Source organism: Hippocampus comes, unplaced genomic scaffold (assembly GCF_001891065.2).
Source record: "Hippocampus comes isolate QL1 unplaced genomic scaffold, H_comes_QL1_v1.1 scaffold147, whole genome shotgun sequence".
Lineage (NCBI taxonomy): Eukaryota > Metazoa > Chordata > Actinopteri > Syngnathiformes > Syngnathidae > Hippocampus > Hippocampus comes.
This window is the reverse complement of record NW_017805009.1, coordinates 136,992-145,246: the sequence shown is the minus strand read 5'-3', so window position 1 is coordinate 145,246 and position 8,255 is coordinate 136,992. Positions and strand designations below refer to the sequence as shown.

Sequence of the window (8,255 nt, the reverse complement as noted above, 5' to 3'; positions counted from 1 at the left end):
TTGGGCGACCTCTTCGCACAATATCCAGCTTTTGGTGGAAGGTCCGTCTTGAAAATTGAGTGGAAAGTAGTTCCGCAACCGGATCGATGTCTTCTCCTTCAGCCATTTTGGGTTAAAATGCAGTGATAGCTCTAGCAGGCGCTTGTCCAATCAGCGAACACGCACATCCAGCCTCGACGTAGGGCATTCTAGCTGGCCCTGGTAGCAGACGAGTCCGATCACAAGTCTGAGACTCGTGATCTGATTGGCTATTGCAAGCTGACTGTGCCCGTTCATTTACAGCGCACAGGGCCTGCTCTGTTTAATCTGAAGGCCCTGAGCAAATGTAATTTACCTGGCAACACAAGCTAGCTGAAATATTATTGGTTAAAAACCCTACCATAATAAATAAGTTATTTATCGAGTGTCTTTCAATGTTACTCGACCAAGTGGAAATAATATGACGTAAAGAATACAGAGAATAATTTTGTCTACATATTTATGAAAATAAAATCACAAATTAAATTTATGTTATTCTCAGAAAATAAATTGATTAAATTTACTTTTCTGAGAATGTTTAGGCCAGCAGAGAAGGCCTTGCTGGCCCTAAGGGTCCGCCACTGGGTTGCATATATGTCCAAGATGAGTCAGGATTTTCTTAGACTGGTGTCAGCAAAGACGTTTCAAAACACTCCACAAGTTTTCCCTTGCTATGTGTTCGATTGCAAGAGAAATGTTTAGAAAGGAAATCTTTGGAATTGAATTATCTCCTTTGTGACAACAGTCCTGGAACCTTTCTGACACACCATATACGTATGTATGTATGTATGTATGTATGTATGTATGTATGTACATTGCAACATGAACTATTCTGATGTAACACCAACAGTAAACATCATCCTTCACTCCCCAATTACTTTTCCATCTCTCCCTCCTCCTACTCACATGTTGCCCTAGCCGCTAATGTCATTTCCCATCATGCCTTGCTCAAGCAACAAACATGACAACACGTCAGTGTGGTCGATCATGGATGTTTTACTGAGTGACTGGGTTATATAACCTTTACATTCTTTGTATTTATATTAATGCTTTTGCTCTCTTTGGAAGTTGCATGATTCGTTTTAAATGAGAATTCTTTACACTTTTTTTTCAATTCAGCACATTAATTGCCTGAATGTTGTGTCATGTTCTGCGGATAACCAACATTAGTGGATGTAAAATTGTAATCTTTCTAACTTGTACCAAAACAAATCGATCTTTTCATTCATGAAAAGGCATCGGGCTCATGGGAAAGCCACAGCTGCATAAAATCAATGAGGGTCAATTTACACGCCAGCCATGGGCATTATCCATCCTACCATTAAAGCAAGAGTCGCCTCTCTCGTCAGTGCACCTAATTATTCATCTGTATCATTTAGATCGCAACAATTCATTTGTTTCACCGCTGGTGTAGCTGCTTCAGTGACATTACTGCTAAAATGTTGACGATGCTGATTATGTGATCTGATTTAAAGCTATGGTTCCCAACCACCGGGTTACATGGATAGATTGAGGAAAATAAATGAATCAATAAATACATACCCATTTTTGCAGAGCACATACTGTACGTTCCGATCGGGAATATACTCTGTGACGGCTGCTTGGGTTCAATTCCAACTGATTGAAATTGTGAATGGTTGTTTTTCTCTATGTGCCCTGTGATGGATGGAGACCAGTCCAGTGAAGTCTGCCTTTCACCCAAAGCCTGCTGGGATAGGTTTCAGCTGCCCCATTGACCCTGTCAAATAATGAATGGACGTTGTATTATTTTGTTCTATAACTCGGTACATTCTATACACAGTGTTTCATCATTCGCATCCCAACTATAGTGCAGATTTTTAAGACTGCGACCTGCACTGAGGTTTCCTGGAAAAGATGCAGCGTAATTAAAAGTAAGAACAGTGTGCAGAGAAGGTCTTCAACTTAACTCCAGTTGTAGTCATTGTGCCCTCAAAGCATGTTTGAAAGTTTATAATTACTGTATCATATAAGATACAGTACTTCACTTTAGCCCATCTATGGCAGTTCACATTATACGCTAGCATGAAGCTAGCGGACTTTCGTTGGATGAAATTTTATCGAATGGTTGAACATTTTGCTTGCTCAAATAGGCAATGTTTAATTCTCTTTTGTGTTATGTGTCATTTAGCAGTAGTAGTAGTAGTAGTAGTACTAATAGTAGAAGTAATAGTAGTAGCAGCAATCATGCTTTGTGCCTTGTACGGAGAACTGTGCAAGCAAAAGAGTCACAGATAGGTGCTAAGGAACACTTAAAAGTGTGTTTGAATCAGTTTAAATGTGTCGAAAGTGTGTGGATATAAAACTGTTTAAAACAACATGGTCTCTCCATTTTGCATATTTGCTTCTATTGCGGGTCTGGAATGTATCTCACTCAACACAACTCAACTCTCAACTCAACTGTATTTATAGAGCACTTTAAAACAACCACCGCTGTATACAAAGTGCTGTACATGGAGCAAATATCACATACAATAATAAACAAGAAAACAATAAATTAGTAACGAAGACAGTAGAAAGCACCAAACAATAAAACTAAGATCAAGTCTGAGTCATGCTGAGTCAAAAGCTAAAGAATACAAGTGAGTTTTTAGACGAGTTTTAAAGATGGGCAGCGAGGGGTCTTGCCCAATGTTCAGTGGGAGGTCATTCCATAGAGAGGGACCAGCAACGGAAAAGGCTCGTATCTCCTTCGATAAATGTGGGTTCGCCGTATACAGTTCTTTCTGCTTTCACTACACCCATCCTCTGCGTCTATCCGTCCATCCTTCACACTCCCACAATCACGGTCGTACGAAACATTAAAGTCAAACTCAGACCATCTATATTTCATATAGCATTTTGCAACCATCAGATGAATAAATGATACGGTTAAAGTGGCCATCACCTCCGCATCAGCATATCACGGTGCCGCGGCCCATTTCTATGCTTTTCTCAATGGCGAGCGTGGCTGCGCGTTTGCGCGTGGGATCGATTTCCGTATGTGAGAGTGTATTCTCACCCAGTGTATTTCATTGTGCCGGCGTGGAGCATGCGCACGCGGTGTGAGCAAGGTTAGGTGTGTACCCTTAAAGGATTAATGAATGCTCAGCTGTGCCCCCGGCGTGAAAAAGAGCAACACCGTTATATTCACCATCTCACCATCACCTCTGTCCTCGACCATTATTACCTCCATAAAGACTCTCTTATATAACATGTTGGACCATTAATGGAAAATCACACTCCTCTCCAACAAAGAACAGACATATAATTACCAATGTGAATGGCACCGCTGCTCCTTATTCTTCCCCAGCAAGAGAGCATGAGAGTGCCACGGAAGGACAGAAAAAGAGGGCAAGAATTGAGAAAATTGATAAGCATTTAGTGAAAGAGGATGTTTGAACCATATGAGGGGAGTACCGTTAATAAGAACACATGAGGAGGGGAAATGGAGGATGCATCTCGGTTAATTCCGCTGAGAAAAACTGCATTCAGCCAATCAGTGTTTTTACAGAAATGGAATACAATACCTCAGCCAATTAGGAAGTCGCCATAACATTATTCTTTTGAGCATCATGAAAAGAAATGATCTGTGGAGACGGATGAGGAAAATTAACCATTAGTCATGTTCCTGTTTGCTTTTGGTTTCAGTTATTGGCGGGAGTTGTGGGTGTTTTCCTCTGATGTCGCACTTGTCACGTATTACCATTGGTGGACGACTTAAGGACCGCTACACCGACAATTTACTGTCGGGTTATTTGCCTTGCTTGCAGCCCATGTACCAAGTGCTTATTGTCCAAACGTCTGATTCTTGCTCATGCCGTGGTTTGTCTTGTGTTGTAAGGAGTGTTCTTGTTAATTTTGTGTTGCTTATTTTTCTTCACGATTCGATTTTTCTTGTCCTTTGGTGACAAGCTATCTGCATTATTTATTTCCTTGCCTTGTGCGAAGGCTTTTTGTTTGTTACGTTTTCTCCTGACTTTGTTCGTCGAGTGATCTAATTGGTACTTTGTTGATTTTGCATAGGTTTTTCTGCCTGAATTTTTATTTTTTTTTATCTGTAAGATTATTTTTGTCTTGGTCTACATTTGTGGGATCCATTTCTGTTCCATATTATTCTGAAATGTAACAGAATAATGCACCATTTGAGTCACTCCTCGTCTTCAATTTACAATATGACAAAGGTTTATAACTGTACATTCTCTCTGTTTAACAAATAATACATTGGAAAATTATTTTGTTTGTTTCGTGTGAGTCACCAAGGTAGCGCTGAATAGATCAAGGCCCTACACTGGTTATCAGCAGATCGTGTCAAATTGTCCCAAATTAGAACAGTTGTCATGAACAGTTTTTAATTCCTTTTTCCGAACGTCTTTCATTTATAATGTGTGCATTCTTAGTCACTAAATTCATTCTTAAGGCTCAATAAATGATCTGCGCAAATGATGAGATTTTGAGCAAATAAATAAATACATCTTTAATGTTACAAGAGCATCTTAATCTCCATTTCCCTGAAATTAGCCACGGGGAGCACTGGATCCCGCACCCGAATCGTTATGCTGATGAACTCCACCAGTGCAAACATATACAGTACCTGTACTTCTAACAGAGATCTTGAGTTGCCTTTATTATGAGCCTACTTACGAGTAAGGCGGCATCCACATGGGCAATGGCATTGGGTAAGAATAGGAAAATGGCAAGCAGTGCTTCTCTGGACCTAAAAAGTCTGGCTGACTATAATGCAGCTCAGGTGTGTGCCGAAGGCTCCGCCCACCCCTGGCAGCGCTGGGGGGAGAAAAAACACAGCACCAGGCAGGAACGTACAGACAACAATCCAACTGAGTGGTTACATAATCGACTGACTCCTGTGATTCACAAATGTTTGTATTTCTTTAACTTTGTGGCTAATTCGATATTTAACTAAACCTGTTTATTTGTTGACAAGCGAACTAAACTACAAATTACACTGACAACTAAGTTGTTTATTGACTTATCTTGACTACAAAATATAAACTACTATTACACTGATAACATCATCACGGTTATTGCTATCCATCTTGGGAAAAAAAATGGACATGATGGATTTCTCTCTCGGTGTAAAATCGGAACAATAGGAATTTAAAGGCTTCACAGTCAAAACCTAGACTTGAAACATGTATTCTCACCCACAAAAATGTTTTACAGGGCCACTTCCTCCGGTTTCTTTGCTTAGCCACAGAATGAACATAAAGTTACTTTTGCGTACTATATTTATGTGCAGCATTTGCAGTACCTGTCCAATCTCTTGTGTTGCTTCCTGTTAATCTTTCAGGAGGGAAATCTATTGATAATCCCTCATCCCATTTTCTCCTTTTTATTATCATGATTGTGTTTGGAAGTGTTCTGCATCATATGGATAAGTGTTCATTTTTATCCCTCAAGAGAGTGCTTTTGTGGATTTTTCGAGCCCATCTCTCAGAGAAGCACACCACACACACCCAAGCATGCAAGCAGAATTGTCAAGAATGTGTAGTACAAATCAAACTCTTGGTCTGTATTTCATGGGATTGTACAGGTGTATCTTTTCCATTTAAAAATGTCACACAGCTTCTTATTTGTAGAGCAAACTGCACTGTCAAGGTACATACAGTACATTAGTATTTCCATTCTTCCTCGCTTCCATCCATCCATTTTCGAATCCGCTTATCGTCACGAGGGTCGTGGAGTGCTGGAGTCTATCCCGGATGTCTTCAAGCAGTAGGCGGGGGTACACCCTCAACTGGTTGCCAGCCAATCAGAGGGCATCTTCTTTGCTTCCTTTCCTTAAAATTACCTGATTGCCATGATAGTGTTGAGAGAGAACAAGAGGCCCCTGGTCACTGATGTCTGTGAGATTATCTCCATAGCAGACGGCCGAAACACAATCTCACTCTCCCTCACCAAAGGAAAAAAAAAAAGCAAAAGATGCAGAACATGTTGAGGACACACATGAACTGCTCTTCTGTTAGTCAGTGACATTTTCTGTCACGGTGCTTTATTGAGTGTATGCGTGAGTAAACATGCCATTGGCAAAGGCACAACCATTCAAACATATTGCTCACATCCAGAAGATGGAACTAACAACAATTTGACTCACAGTGGGGGGCAGGTGCGTTTCTACATGTTTATATGTTAGTGTGTGTGTGTGTGTGTGTGTGTGTGTGTGTGTGTGTGTGTGTGTGTGTGTGTGTGTGTGTGTGTGTGTGTTTGCGTGTACTGTATGTGTAGGCATTTACATAATATTCATCCTTACCCCACCTCCCCACCCCAAGCCTGTCCGCCTGTGTTTATTCATTGCCATGCATCCAAATGCTTATTATGGTGAACAGCAGTGTGCATGGCTGCATTATGACTCATTTGTGTGTTACAAATTCCCTCCTGAACACATCTAACCTTCATGGTTCAACTTCTGGGTGACTTCGTGTGTTAGTCAACACATGGACGTGGGTTACGGACCCCCCACCACCACCACCACCACCACCACTGTGTAAGTCGATGGAGGGGTGGTAGGTGATCAACACAGTGCCAATATGCTCACTTGCAAAAATTTGCTGTCTTTTCCTTTCTCTCAACATGTCCATTTCCTGCAGCATCAGGAGAGCAAGTGAAAATGAAGCATATGCTAAGCTGTCGGCCGTCATTAAGCAAAGAGACAGAGAAGTCATCTCAATTGGGATACTGCTCTGTGTACATTATTGCATTTAATTAACGTCAACAGAATATTTGACTTCCCTCTTTTGGACCCTTTGTCCTCCCATTTCTTCGTGTCTTATTTGGATGAAGAAACATCGGCGATTAAAAATTTAAACATCATTTCCTAAATAATTGATCAAGGAGTGGCATATGTTAAATACGTGTTGAAAGCATGCATTAGATTTGTTTTGTATACAAATCAGCTGCAGGCATTCACCCTTAGGGGGGAAAATCGCAGCCTGGGAGAATTGGCAAATACTGATGGTTGTATTATTTAGATTGCATGGATGCTATTCTTTTGTAGCATCTGTTTATACCATGTGCGTTCGCGCTGGAAAGTAAGTTGAAATAGTGCAAGGTTAGAAAAGCGGTCGAAAAACATGTTGCTGGCGTAAATTGTGTATGACATTTTGAAATATTGAACAGGGTGCAACTTTTCTGGTTTTAATGCCAGTTGTAATTTCGGGTCTTTCTTTCTTTAGTGTTTGTATGAATATGATTCTGCTAACCGTTCATTAAATTTATTTCATGTGACTTTAGGGTAATATGATGTGAAAGGTGAAATCACAAATTTCTGAATGGGTGGGACAGGCACATAAAATAAGGCACAAATATTTGTTTATAGTTTATCGGTTCTATCAAAGGATCCGGATTATAAATGCTGCATAAATGGCATGAGCGACCTCTGAAATGCAGCATGTGGGGCATATGCAATGCACAGCTGAGGCTTTATCACTTTAATCACAAATGTTGCCAGTGTCATATTTGGCAATCTGAACTCCTGCCAACATTTGGTACCATCTGTGCCTACTTTAGCGGGACTGATGGATGGCAAATGGCTGAGACATTACGAACCTTATCAAGATGTTCGCCGTGAGCGACAAAGTGTTGAATTTTGAGTGAAAGTGAATACGATGGAAAGTAAAAGAAATAAGAATTGCTGTGAGGTTTGGGCTGGAGAGGGGTGGGGGGGGGGTCCTCGCACTAACACAGATCATGATCATCATGTTGGCAGGATCTGAAAGATTACACACATCAATAGTTGATGAGTCTCCACAGAGTTGTGCTCAATTCCCTCTTCTATAAATTACTAAATAAGGGCATTTACATCACAGCGCTACTGCAAACTTTTTTCCTTTTCCCCACTCTTTCTTTTCATCTTTGCTCATTTTAACTTGGACGCAGCCCATTTGACCCTCGTGAACTCATGAGCGATAAGAGAGACGAACGGAGAGAAAATTCCAGACAACATCTTCAGTGCTGTTTTAATTTGTGAGTGAAGATAGACAGAAAGTGACGAAGAGTGACTGAATGGAAAAGGAGACGTGGTAGACGCAAACACCTAAAAGACCGACATCATTAATAGATGTGGCCCGCCGATACACATGAATTATGCAACTTTTATATTCAAGAAAATTACAAACACAACCCATCGGGAAAGAATGGAAAGGAATCATTATCTGTCGACTTCAACCTTTGTACAATGCACCGAATTTTTAATTATTCATCTGCATAAACAAATAACACAT

General features: G+C 40.6%; 1 long non-coding RNA gene across 1 annotated transcript in view; it reads right to left on the bottom strand.

Annotated features, from left to right (window-relative positions):
* The window catches only part of LOC109510314 (uncharacterized), a 7,666-nt gene extending 2,953 nt beyond the window's left edge, over positions 1–4,713 (bottom strand). Inside the window, exons 1-3 of the long non-coding RNA XR_002167105.1 lie at positions 4,660–4,713; positions 3,291–3,319; positions 1,561–1,756 (exon numbers count right to left, since the gene is read on the bottom strand). This is a non-coding gene — a long non-coding RNA (uncharacterized LOC109510314). The remainder of the gene's footprint in view (positions 1–1,560; positions 1,757–3,290; positions 3,320–4,659) is intronic.
* Positions 4,714–8,255: the final 3,542 nt, after the last annotated feature.